Source organism: Grammomys surdaster, unplaced genomic scaffold (genome assembly GCF_004785775.1).
Source record: "Grammomys surdaster isolate TR1022 unplaced genomic scaffold, NIH_TR_1.0 126915, whole genome shotgun sequence".
Classification (NCBI taxonomy): domain Eukaryota; kingdom Metazoa; phylum Chordata; class Mammalia; order Rodentia; family Muridae; genus Grammomys; species Grammomys surdaster.
The window spans coordinates 4564-17197 of record NW_021621701.1 but is presented as its reverse complement, the minus strand read 5'-3'; the positions used below and the strand labels follow the sequence as shown (position 1 = coordinate 17197).

Below are 12634 nucleotides of genomic sequence, written 5' to 3'. Positions count from 1 at the left end.
CTCTTACAATTGTTTTTATTGTGTCCCACAAGTTTTGATATGATGTGCCTTCATTTTCATTGAAGTCTAAAAAGTCGTTGTTATCTTTCATTATTTCTTCCTTGACCAAGTCATCATTGAATAGACCTTTGTTCAGTTTCCATGTGTATGTGGGATTTGCATTGTTTTTGTTGTTATTGAAGACCAGCCTTAGCCCACAGTGATCTGATAGGACACATGGGATTATTTTAATTTTCTTGTATCCATTGAAGTCTGTTTTGTGACCAATTACATGGTCAGTTTTGGAGAAGGTACCATGAGGTGCTGAGAAGAAGTTATATTTTTTTTTGGTTTGTTTTAGGACAAAATGTTCTAAAGATATCTGTTAAATCCATTTGGTTTATAACTTTTCCTAGTTTCACTGTGTCTCTGTTTAGTTTCTGTTTCTATGATCTGTGTTTTGCTGAGAGTGGGGTGTTGAAGTCTTAGACTGCTGTTGACTATGGGGACTTTGGAAGTTGAACTAAATGTACTTGTTATTATACTATGACTAGGTATGGCCCCCATAGTCTCATGTGTTTGAACAATCTAACTGGAGCCAGGGAGTGTAATGTGATGGGCTATGGAGTGGCACTTTTAGAAGGTGTGTCCTTGTTGGAGTAGGTGTGTCATTGTGGGTGTGACCTTGTGGGAGGAAGTGCATCATTGTGGATGTGGGGTTTATACCCTGCTCTTAGCTCCCTGGAAGCCAGTCTTCTCCTGTTTGCCTTCAGAACAAGAAATAGAACTCTCAGGTCCTTCTACACCAGGCTCCCACCTTGATGATAATAGACTGAACCTCTGAACTGGTAAGTCAGCCTCAATTCAATGTTCTCTTTATAAGAGTTGCCTTGGTCATTGTGTCTGTTTACAACAGTAAAACCCTAACTAAGACAGAAGTTGGTATCAGAGACTGGAGTATTGCTGTGATAGTCCTGACCATGCTTTTGTTTGGAAGAATGTGCATTTTGGGACTTTGGATTTGGAAAACAGTGGAATGCTTTATGTGGGGGCTTAATTGGCCATCCTAGTGGGAATGTGGAAGACCTTGTTGCTGAGAGTGATTTCAACTGTGCAGACAGAGCCTAAGAGATTTGGGTGGAGAAGAATTTCAGTATGTGGCCTAGAGACTGTTTTTGTGGTATTTTGGCAAAGATGTGGCTACTTGTTGCCCTTGTCTGAAGAGTCCAGCTGAGGATAAGGTTAAAGAGATTTAAATTGATTGCATTATGAAAGAAGCCTCAAAAAAGCCCTGTGGAGACTTTTTCTCTAGTTAATCCTCATGAAGAGCATTTTGAACAAGTGTAGCAAGCTTAGAAAGGAAAAATGTGAAATTTGTGGTTGGAGTATTAAGGTGCACTAGGAAGTGAAATGGAGCTGAATCCTCTGGTCCAAGAGATATTAGATTGAATCAAGGGACTGTTGCCCTTGGGGCAAGATCCCACCCAGCTAAGCTTAGATCCAGGCATGATAGTGTAAACGCTTAATCCCAGAAGAGTGAGTCAAGCAGCTATCTGTGTTCTGAGGCCAGTAGATCAAGTTCCAAGTAGAGAAAATCTTAGTCCAGAAGTGATGGACCATACCTCTAATCCCAGTGCTCAGGAGACAGGAACACAGATCTCTGAGTTCCAAGTCAGTCTGCAGAGCAAGTTCCATCACAGCCAATCAAAGGAGTTGGAAAACAGAAAGCTAGTGATAATGTGAAATAACAAGGGGGACGTGTTCTAGCCCCAGCAAGCAGAAGAACTTGGCAGTTTTCTCTGTACCACTTGTTGCCCAGGGTAAACATGTTGACTGGTGGAGTAGAAGCTAATTGGGGCCAGGGAATGTAATGTGACAGTTTGTATATGCTTGGCCCAGGGAATGTCACTATTAGTATTTGTGGTCTTATTGGAGTAGGTGTATGACTATGAGTGTGGCCTTGTTGGAGGATGTGTGTCATTATGGATATGGGCATATAGTCTTAAAGTCTCAGAAGGGGTATAGATTGATCATCCTTTGGACAAGGCTCTGTTCCACCACCTTGCCTTCGAATTTCCTGAGACCACATTTTAAAAGCATCTTCCCATAACATTAACCTTTCTGTTGTTATTTTTGTTGTTGCTGTTCTAGAGCTATTTCAGACCCTGCAAACTCCTTTTCCAATGCTTCCTACTCCTCAGAGTCTCTCAGATTCCTGGGAACTCCGGCAGCAGATGCTTTATGTATTTTTTTTCTCTGTAAAAGACCACACAGATGCAAACACACACCAACATAACCCACTAAACAAACAAAAAAAAAGCACAGAAAATTATGGAGTCCATTTTATTCTGGCCAACTACTCCTGAGCACAAGGCCTACCCTAGAGAGTGGGTACCAGTGTCACTGTATTTTGAAGAAAACTTAGAGATCCTCTCCTCACAGGTATCATTTAGAAATATTTTCTTGATTCAGAGTGGCACTTTGTCTTCCTCTGTCCTGAGATTGGTCTTGCTTTAACATGTGTGTGTCTTGTGGATGTAGTTCATGTGTGCAACAGCTCTGTTGTGTCTGGAAAACACAATTTTCTTTGTGTATTCCATCATCTCTGGCTCTTACAGTCATTCTAACTCCACATCCTCATGGATCCCTGAGGGTGTGATAAAGGCATCCCATTTAGGATTGAATGTTCCAAGGTCTCTCCCTCCCTGCACATTGTACACCCATGGTCTTGTGTTAATTACAATCTGCTGCAAGCAGCATCTCTGATGTGGGGTGGGCAAGGCACTGATCTATGGGTACAGTAATATGTGATTAGGAGTCCTTTTGCTGCTGTGTTCCTTTCATAGAGTAGTAGTACTGGGTTTGCCCTTAGGGTTCCTGACCCCTCAAGTCTCAGGTATCAGCTTCTCACAGTGTCTGGTATGGGTTTTATCTCATGGTGTGGGCCTTGTCCAATAAAAAAGTAAATCAGTTGATTACTCCCATAGACACTTGTGTCCCTCTTGCACCACAATGGCTTATAGGCAGGTTGCTATTGTCATTCCAGGGTCTGTAGCTGGGTATGAATATGGATGACTTTTCTCTGATGCTATCAGGTAGAGTACTTTCCAGCCCTATGAACTCTAGCCAGCAGGACTGAAACATCTTCTAGTTTGGCACCAGCTCAACTTCTTCAGGTTGTGGAGGGTACCCAATTACATTGGAAGTAGCCTGTAGTGTTTGAGGGATCTATGAGAACCACTTTGACTAGTGAGTCCACAAAAATGTAACCGACTCCTGGTCCTGATGGCAGGTTACTTGGTAATGTATGATGTCTAGTTGGGCCATTATTTCTTCCCATGACATGGTAAATTCATTAAAATTCCTTTTATATATGTGTGTATTTTAGGGAGTTTCTGTGGTAGTAGGTTTCCATATGGCTTCTAGAAGGTTTTTAATGTTAGCTTTGCTTCTCCACAGTCCCTCCTTCACTCTGTCCTTCCATCCTCTTCTCCATTCAGTACTACTATTAGAGTTTCCTCTTTATCCTTTATGGTACTGAATTCTTTTTTCCCTTCCTTGGGAGATACTCTCCTCCCTCCTGGTCCTTTATTAGCTATCTAATCTTTGTGGTTATTCTAAATGAGATGCACACCCCTAACGTTCAAATGCTAACATCCCCATAAAGAGCTAACATGCAACATGTATCTTTTGGGGCTTGGGTTTTGGGTCTCTCTGGATGATTGCTTCTATCTCCATCCATTTACCTACAAATATCACTTTCTTTAACAGCCAAAAACTATTCCATCATGTAAACATGCCACATATTTCATTATCCATCATCAGCTGATGGACAGCTAGTCTGTTTCTAACTTCTGACTGTTATGAATAGAACAGCACTGAATACTGATGAGAAAGTGTCTCTGGAGTAAGATGTAGAGTCCTTTGGGTAGATGCCCAAGAGTGGTCTAGCTAGATCTTGGGGCAGATCAATATTCAGGTTTTTGAGAACCCTTACCCTGATTTCCAGAGTGTCAATCCCATTCTGCAGTCTCACCAGCAATGACTCTTCTTTCTCTATATGCTCCCCAATGCCTGCTGTCATTTGTGTTATTGATCTTGGCCATTCTGACTTGGGTAAGACAATTCTCAAAGTAGTTTTAATTTGTGTTTCTCTCATGATTAAGGATGTTGAACACTTTAAAAAGTGTCTTCAGACCCTAGAAGTCTTGGGTTTCTGCTTGTTCGGCTGATGTGAGGACAGCGGGCGATTGCAGCTAAGAAAAGAGAAAGACTTGGCAGCACTCAGAAGTCGAAGACAATTTCATTGATTGAGTTAATTTTCTATTCCATGATTTGGGGATATTCCCTGCCCAAAAATACTCCTGGGAAATTGACGAGTATTAAGTGTGAGTAAAAGACATAATAGTTTGGAACTGAGTGAAGACACGGGTGTCCCTGTTGAAAGCAACCAGCTAACAATTTCTGTGGTTGAGTTGTCATTGGAAGAGTAAGTCCATTTCAAGAATACTTGGAGGAAGCAGTGGCTTGTTCCAGGAAGCCACTGTTGGCCAGCATGCCTAATCAGGGAGAAGACTGCTATTTTTATTTCTATTCTACATGCACCAAAGGTGATAGCTGCCCATTTTGTCACTGTGAAGCTGCACTAGGGAATGAACGTGTCTACACTCTATGGCAAGAAGGCCGTTGTTTTCGATGGGTGAGCAGATTTCGCCACATGGAAATTGACAAAAAACGAAGTGAAATTCCTTGCTATTGGGAAAATCAGCCAATGGGATGTCAAAAACTAAATTGTGCTTTCCATCACACCAGAAGTCGTTATGTTGATGGAGTATTCCTACCTCCAAGCAAAACTGTGCTGCCTAGTGTGCCTGAGTCACAAGAAGAAGTAAAGGCTAGCCAGCTCACAGTTCACCGGAACAAGATGTTTGTTCACTCTAACACCTGCCTTCAGCTTCGGAGTGAAATGAAAGTAGGGAGTTCAGGAAATGTTCCCATCTCCACACATCCGACTCTTATAGTCAATATTGCAGATGATGATGCTCAAGATGATGATGATGAAGATGATGGTCAGTTTTCTGAGGAGGGCGATGAAAACAAAACACCTGCCCTGCAGCCAACTCCTCACATCCATAATGGATCACAAGTGGCTTCTGCCCGAAAACCTGGAGTCAGTTTAAAGCAAGGTGAATGTTTGAATTTTGGAATAAAAACTCTTGAGGAAATTAAATCAGAGAAAATGAAAGAAAAATTTAAGAAGCAAGGTGTCTCCTCGGGAGTTTCCAGGGTTTTACATCAGTCGCAGTCCAATCCAGGCCCTGAGAAGAAGGTTCAGTCAGTGGTGAGGACCATAACTCTATCAAGCAAACAGGAAGAGCCCTTGCTTAGACTGAGTCTTAGTGAGAGACTCGGGAAACAAAAGCTTTCAGGGGATGGTGACTGGGATCTCCCATTAAAGCGAAGCCTTGCACAGAGGCTGGGAAAAAGAGTGAAAGGACCAGAAACTGACATTGACAAAGCACCAAAGAAAATGCGAGTTCATAAAGTCAGTGAGATTCACGTGAAGACTTTAGAAGAGATTCTTCTAGAAAGAGCCAGTCAGAAACGTGGAGAACTGCAAAGTAAACTGAAGACAGAAAAACCTTCAGGAGCTGATGATTCTCCATCAGGAACAGGAAGTTCTTCCTCAGTGCAGATCAAAACCTTCTCTGAGGTCCTGGCTGAAAAGAAACATCGGCAGCAATAAATGGAAAGACAGAAACCCGAAAATGATCCAGGTTCTCTCTTGCTAAGAGAAGATACTGAAGTGAAAAAGACAGCGAATCTGCCAACTGTTGCTGTTAGCAGAGGACAACCAGAGGAGCCTGCAGGAAGAGCCAGGTCTATGCAAGAAGTGCATGTTAAGACACTAGAGGAGATTAAACTGGAGAAGGCCCTGAGGATGCAGCAAAGCTGTGAGAGTAGTGGCAACTCCCGACCTCAAGCTTAGGCTGCCCCAAGGCTGAAGAGGCTTCTCCGCATCCCCAAGAGAGCAGGTGTAAAAGAAGAGAAAAATCTTGAACTTGAAGACGGTGGTGATGATCCTTCCCAGAACAGTGTGTCCAAGACGGAGGCTGTTGAGACTTCAGATGAGACCTTAAGTGACCCCACAAAACTTCCAGCCAACAGATGTGGCACTGTCAAAGAGAAACACACCGAGAGACAGGAGAGAGGAACGTCACAAAAGGAGAAACCAGCCTTTTCATCTGAGTGTGGAGATGAGGCTTCTTGCTCTACCCGAGTGGTGGGGAAGCGGGTGCTCACTCCTAAATCTGGTATCACTAGGCACCTGGCAAAACGGCTCCACGTGGAGTCATCCCAGAGACGAGAGGTAGAAAACAACCCCAAAGTAAATGTGAAGCCATCTGTGGTCGAGGTTGTTTCACTTCCCATATTGGCTCCCAAAGGCGAGGCTGTAGAGGTGCACTCTGCCCCCATCGCAGAGGTGAAGCCCTTCAGCTTCAGCAGCGCCCTGCAGGGAAGCCCCACCAAGAAAGCAGCCCCACCAAGAAAGCAGCTGTGGCTGTCGTCCAACTCCTCTCTGAGGATAAATCAATCACCATGTCTGAGATAGAAAAATCGAAAGACAGTTCTGTGCTGTTTTCAGCCCAAGCTTCTTGAGAACCCTTGCTCCAGAAGGATCTGGCCCTTCCTCAACCCAGATGGCAACAAATCCATTCTGACTCAGCTCGGCCCCGACGGGAAAGCCTCCAATCTGTGAAAGATGACTTCGGTAAACTAATATGGGAAATTTCAGGGGTCGAATTAGAAGCTGGGATGGACTTGGATCCTGGGAAAGATGAAGATGACCGTCTGCTTGAGCTCTCAGAGATGATTGAAAGTTTAAGCTGAAAGGGATAATGAGGACACTTTAAAAAGTATACCTCTAAAGTACCTGTGTGTATCCTGGATTCCCTAGGGTTGGATCTTTTACATCCCTTGATAAATAACTGTTTTGTCCATTTGATACCAATGTTCAGCATTTTTGAGAAGAAAGTTCTGTAATGCCCTTCTCTCCACATGAGACTGAGCCCCAAATGAAATGGTGCCCATGAACTCAGTGGTCCTTGAAGTGTTTGTCAGTGTGGGTTAGCTTTCCCTGCTGTATTTATTTATGAATTGTCTTAAGTTTATCAGCGTTTAAAATAAAGACAGCTGCTAACCTTTGTTAACCAAATGTCATGGTGCCACTAAACAAAAGACCCATTCGAGAAGGGAAAAAGCCCTCAAGCTGCCAGTATTGATCGACAGACTATCAGTACACTGGACTAGATTGTCCTAAGGATGGCAAGATTCTCTGAGAGGTATTGGATAGCTCCAGTTTCTTCATTTCTGGATTGAGTTCTTGTTTTTTTAATGTTGGTCTTCTTCATATAACCTCAAGGTTTAGACTTGTGAAGGAACAAGTCTGATGAGGATTATAGTATTGACATGAGACACTGTACTGAATTGGAAGAAGGAATGAGAAGACTTTTTCATTGTGACACATTCTGTAGACGGCCACTTGGTTTCTCAAAGGGAAATCCTGGATCTCCTGTCATGTTGGCTCCTAAGGAACTGCTGTTGTAAGCGGCTCATCAAGAGTTGAAGTCCATGTAGCCTTGTAGGGAATATGGAAATGGAAGAAAGCCATGGGACAGCCAGTTCAGATTGGGAAGATTTGGATGATTCTGCACATGCAAAAATGACTTGAAGTTTCTGGATAGACACTTGTACTAATCCATCTTCAGCTGACTGAATGTTGTATGATAGCCCTTCTCCAAAGCAGAGGTGGAAGGTTCTGGTTTCACGACATTTTATAAACACATTTCCTTTGTTAAACTGGCCTATAGACTGTAGGTCTCTTTTGTATATAACCTTTCTTCTTTTTCTTTAAATAAAAACATCTATTCATATTTAATGCCCTGTATTAGTCAATGATTTGTTTTTAACATTATTTGAACCATTTGCCATTAACAAAAGAGAAAGGAAAAAAAACTGTCTTTGGCCATCCATGTTTCATGTTTTTAGTATTCTCTGTTTAGTTTTATACTCACTTTTAGTCATGTTATTTTCTTGATGTGTTTTTTTCTTTCTTTTCTTTTTTTTACTTATTGTATCCCAGATACTAACTCTGTGTAAGATGTGTAATAACAATTTCCCCCTGTTCTTCAGGATTCTGCTTTGTTCAAATGGTGCCTCTTGCTGTACAGAAACTTTTAAGCTCCATGAAGCTCTGTTTATTAATTGTCCTTAATGGGTACATTATTGTGGTCCTTGAAATCACTTCTCTTTTTGTAATAGCTTCACCTTAACATATAAACAGAATCTTCTACAAAATCCAGGGATCAAGTGTGTTTTTATGGCATTAGACAAATCACCATGGAAATTTTTTAAAGAATTAAATGTTTCTTCTATTTAAAAAGTATATTTTAAAACAGATTATTTGAGCCACACTAAACTAAAGTTTCTTTTCTCAGAACTACCTTCTGGGGTGTTAGACTTCCATATTGTTGAGGTTGTTAGAGGACCATATCTAAGAACCAAGATGGTAGGAATGTAGACAGGAGTGTTGGGTCAGAAGCACTGTGCTCTACCATTCCTGTGGCTGTGGAGTCATTGATGCTTTACAGAAGAATCAGAAAAGATTCCCTTGTCCACAGAAATACCAAGCCTAGCAGGAATAGCCTATGAGTTGGGTAATACGATCAATATCTCACAAGATGAAGGCAACCAGGAGTCTTAGGACTCAAGCAATAACAGGATATATTGGGACTCATGTAATAGCAATGTTTAGAGCTTGTGGCAAGTAGGTTTGGGGAGGGCTGGCTTATCATTAAGCTAGATGCAAAGTCTTTAATGAAAGCAACAAATACTTTTGAGCCAGCTTCTAACCCGGTCAAGGCTGAGAGATGTTCTATTCTATTGGACTCTGTCAAATGCTCTCTGAGGCTTCTTCCTTTGCTGGTTGGGTTAGTCGGTGGGTTGAGTGTTTATTTAAGTGGCCCACCTCTTTACTTATTTTGGCTTTCTCACTGCAAACCTCTGGCTGTTTCTATGTCCTGGGAAGTTGATCAGATTTTCAAGTGTGTTTCTGGGAGGATAGGCTCTTGGGTTCCTGACCCTACTCTTTGCTGACTTTGCTGCTGTGCTAACAGCATCCCTGTGACACGTGGGAGTCTGCCTGCCTTCCGGTTGTTCAACCTGTGCAGATGTGTCACATGCAGCCCCAGGTGCTGAGACTAGTGGAAAATGTACAGGCTGGTGCATTTTGGTTAGAGACTAGAAATTCTTGGCCTGTAAAGAGACACTGTGTAGAGGGGCTTCAGAATAGAAAAAAAAAGACAAGACAAAACAAGACAAGGCAAGCAAGCAAGCAAGCAAGCAAGCAAATAAAAACAAGCATTAGAATGGAAGTCATAGAGATGGTGACGCCTTTGTCTTAGGGTCAGCAAACCTTGTGCTAATGGTGCCTGTGCATAGAGCTCAAACCTCCACATCCAGCACTTGGATTCAGTCTCAGCTGCTGCCCGGGAATGCATCAACCTTCCTATCTGCCCTAATCTGAGTCCCTGTCACCTGCCCTTGCTGATTCTCATTTCTAAAGATCTGCCCAGTGTCAGTCCTCCACCAGCCACGCATACTGCTTCCCTGGACCCCAGTAGGTTCCACTGTTGACCATTGCCCCTCTCAACCCTCTCTCCATCTCTTTCACAAATACACCTGGCTCCTGGTGCCCTCTGTATCAATCCTGATTCCGTTTCCATTGGTCCAACTATCTTGCATATCCCTATGACCTCCTGCTGTGTGGTCACTCTGTTTAATGGGGGCAATAATCATAGTGCCATATGGAAGACACCTTAACTAATGTTGGAACAATGGATTTGGGATGCCATGCCCAGCACTGTCTGAACCACACCCAGTGTTATGTGGGAGTCTAGCTTGTAATGGACAGGTTCCACAGTGGAGGCAGGGAGGGTAGTTCTAGGGAGAGTGAGATCCATTGGAATGTCAGTCTTCTCTGAGGCCAAGAGAAAAACACTGAGTTCTGACAATAACCTTCCCTTTGACATCTTCTCTAAAGTGTCTGAGACAAAGTATCGAAGGTTTGTGGCTCATCCTGAGGTACAATCTTGCACAAGACTTGATGTTCATGGGTAGCCAGTGAGCAGAACATGGTACCCAATCAGCCCCTGGTACATATTTATTCTTATTATTTCTTATGCTTGTATGCTTTCAGTGGCTCAGACTTTCAGAATGCTCTTTACCATGCTCTGGGCAGTGTGGCAAAGTGGGGAGAGCATTGGGCTATGGGCCTGAGACCCTTTCTGAGCCCTATATAGGTAATTATGTGTTTTGAGTCTTTGGGCAATTTATCTAACTCTCTGAAGTTTACCTCTGCACTTGTCAAGTTACAATGAAATCTGATTTTGTTCTTATTATCCAAGCTGGCATGGTGGACAGCTATGATAACAAACCAACATGTTTTATATATAGCCATTTAAGAGGGAGAGTCAACTGATTTGTGCCACGGATGACTCTCTCTCACTGGCTATGAGATGCCTGTTATCCAGTGGCCATTAGTAGGTTTCCTGTTCTTCCCATGAAGCCTTCATTTCTTAGTCCAGTACCTCAAGAAATGAAAATATGAAGAAGCATAGTTATGCTTTTTATTGAAGTGGTTCTGCACTGAAAATTCTGACACTGTGCTCAACATGGCACTAGTAAGTTTTTCTGCTTTGAGTAGTACTTCTCAGACAAGCGCTAAGAGAACACAGTTAAGGAAAACCCAGTAAAAAGAAATCATAAAGGAGAAGGATCATAAACCACTGGTGTGACCTTCTGCTGTCCTCTGGTTAATTTGACAGCAAGGATTCTAGTTTAGAATTTGACACTAGGATTCTCATAATATAACCTTCTTCCTATGAATGGAATATTAAAAGGCACACAGCCATGCATCTAATCATCTGGGTAAGCAAGAGAGCAGAAGAACTAGAGAAGAGCCTCCGTCTTCATTTCCAAGGCACACAGGAGCAAAGCCTGGGGGTAGACACCACCCTGCTGGCATTGAGTGACCTCTCCTGAAAGTTGGCCATGAACCTTTGGCTAAAATTCTGCAACATTAACGAGTCAGTGGCCTGGCATGGACATCAAACTGAGACATGAAGTATTTTCTAGACTAGGGCTTGTTGACTTTGGAGATATGGAGATATTGGTAACAAGTGAATATCAATACAATTTACCTAGCAAACATATTTCTCATAATGTTTTTTAAAAATTTTTCTCAGAAAGTCATCAGACTATCTCCAGTCATCAGTGGCACACCAGAGAAGACAAGAGGATTAGAAGAAAAGAGGCAATGAATGGAAGAACTGAAGGAGTGCTGTTGAGGATCCTGAGCTCCCTTGTCTCAGGATGCCCTTCTACTTGGACACCTTTTTCTCCTCAGAGCTATATAGTTCCTTGGTGTACTGGCTGATTTTATGTCAACTTGACATAAGCTGGAGTTGTCACAGAGAAAGGAGCTTCAGTGGAGGAAATGTCTCCATAAGATCCATCTGTAAGGCATTTTCTCAATTAGTGAAGAAGGTGGAAAGGCTCATTGTGGGTGTGTCATCCCTGGGCTGGTAGTCTTGTGTTATAAGAAAGCAAGCTGAGCAAGCCAAGGGAAGTAAGCCAGTAAGGAACAGCCCTCCTTGGCCTCTGCATCAGCTCCTGCTCCCTGACCTGCTTGAGTTCCAGTCCTGACTTCCTTTGGTGATGAACAGCAATGTGGAAAGTGTAAGCTGAATAAATCCTTTGTTCCCTAACTTGCTTCTTTGTCATGTTGTTTGTGCAGGAATAGTAATCCTGACTAAGACAAATTGGTACCAGCATAATGGGGTATTCCTGTGACAACCTGACCATGTTTTGGGGAGGACTGTGGAAGGACTTTGGAAATTTGTGCTAGAAAAGCCATCCAGTGTTAAGAGTACTGTGGCATGTTGTATAGGAGCTTGAAGACAATGTTGAGAGTACTGCAAATTATGGAGGCCTGGCTTGTGAAATTTCAGAGGAAATATTAAAGACTCTTACCAGTGCCATTGCTGTTTTGATTGTGAAGATTCTGTGGTTTTGGTTAGCTGGAGCTGAAGAATCAGCTGTAAACACAAGAGATCAGAACTACTAAAGCAAAACCTTTGTGTTACAGGGACTAATGATCCTGGTTAGCTGGAGCTAAGAAATTAGCACTGATGACGAAGAGACCAGGATCACTGAGGTGAAATCTTCTGTGAAGTGTTTTCTGAGAGCACAGAGGTTGTGTTCCCGAGATAGCCAAGGTTTTACCATGTGCTGTAGTTGGACTTGGTGATGTGTAAGAGTCACCCAGATGGAACTGGTTTTGAAGGCATGAAGGGGTCGTGAAGACCAGCTGAGACTCGACACTGTGAGAGGCTGCTGAAGGCCATTGGTTAAGAAGGTGCAACCTCACTTGCAATTGATGGCCCAGGACTGAAGGAGTCATGCAAAGGAGTTGAGTCTTGGCACCATGAAGAGAGCGATTAGAGATGATTGATGAAGCCTAGTTATAGTGGAAGACAGCAGTGTTTTGGAAATGCCAGTACCATGAGATGACCAACAAGAACAGCAGCAGCAG

General features: G+C 42.8%; 1 pseudogene; it reads left to right on the top strand.

Annotated features, from left to right (window-relative positions):
• The first annotated feature begins 4534 nt into the window (after positions 1 to 4534).
• On the top strand, positions 4535 to 6870 carry LOC114615605 (annotated as a pseudogene).
• Positions 6871 to 12634: the final 5764 nt, after the last annotated feature.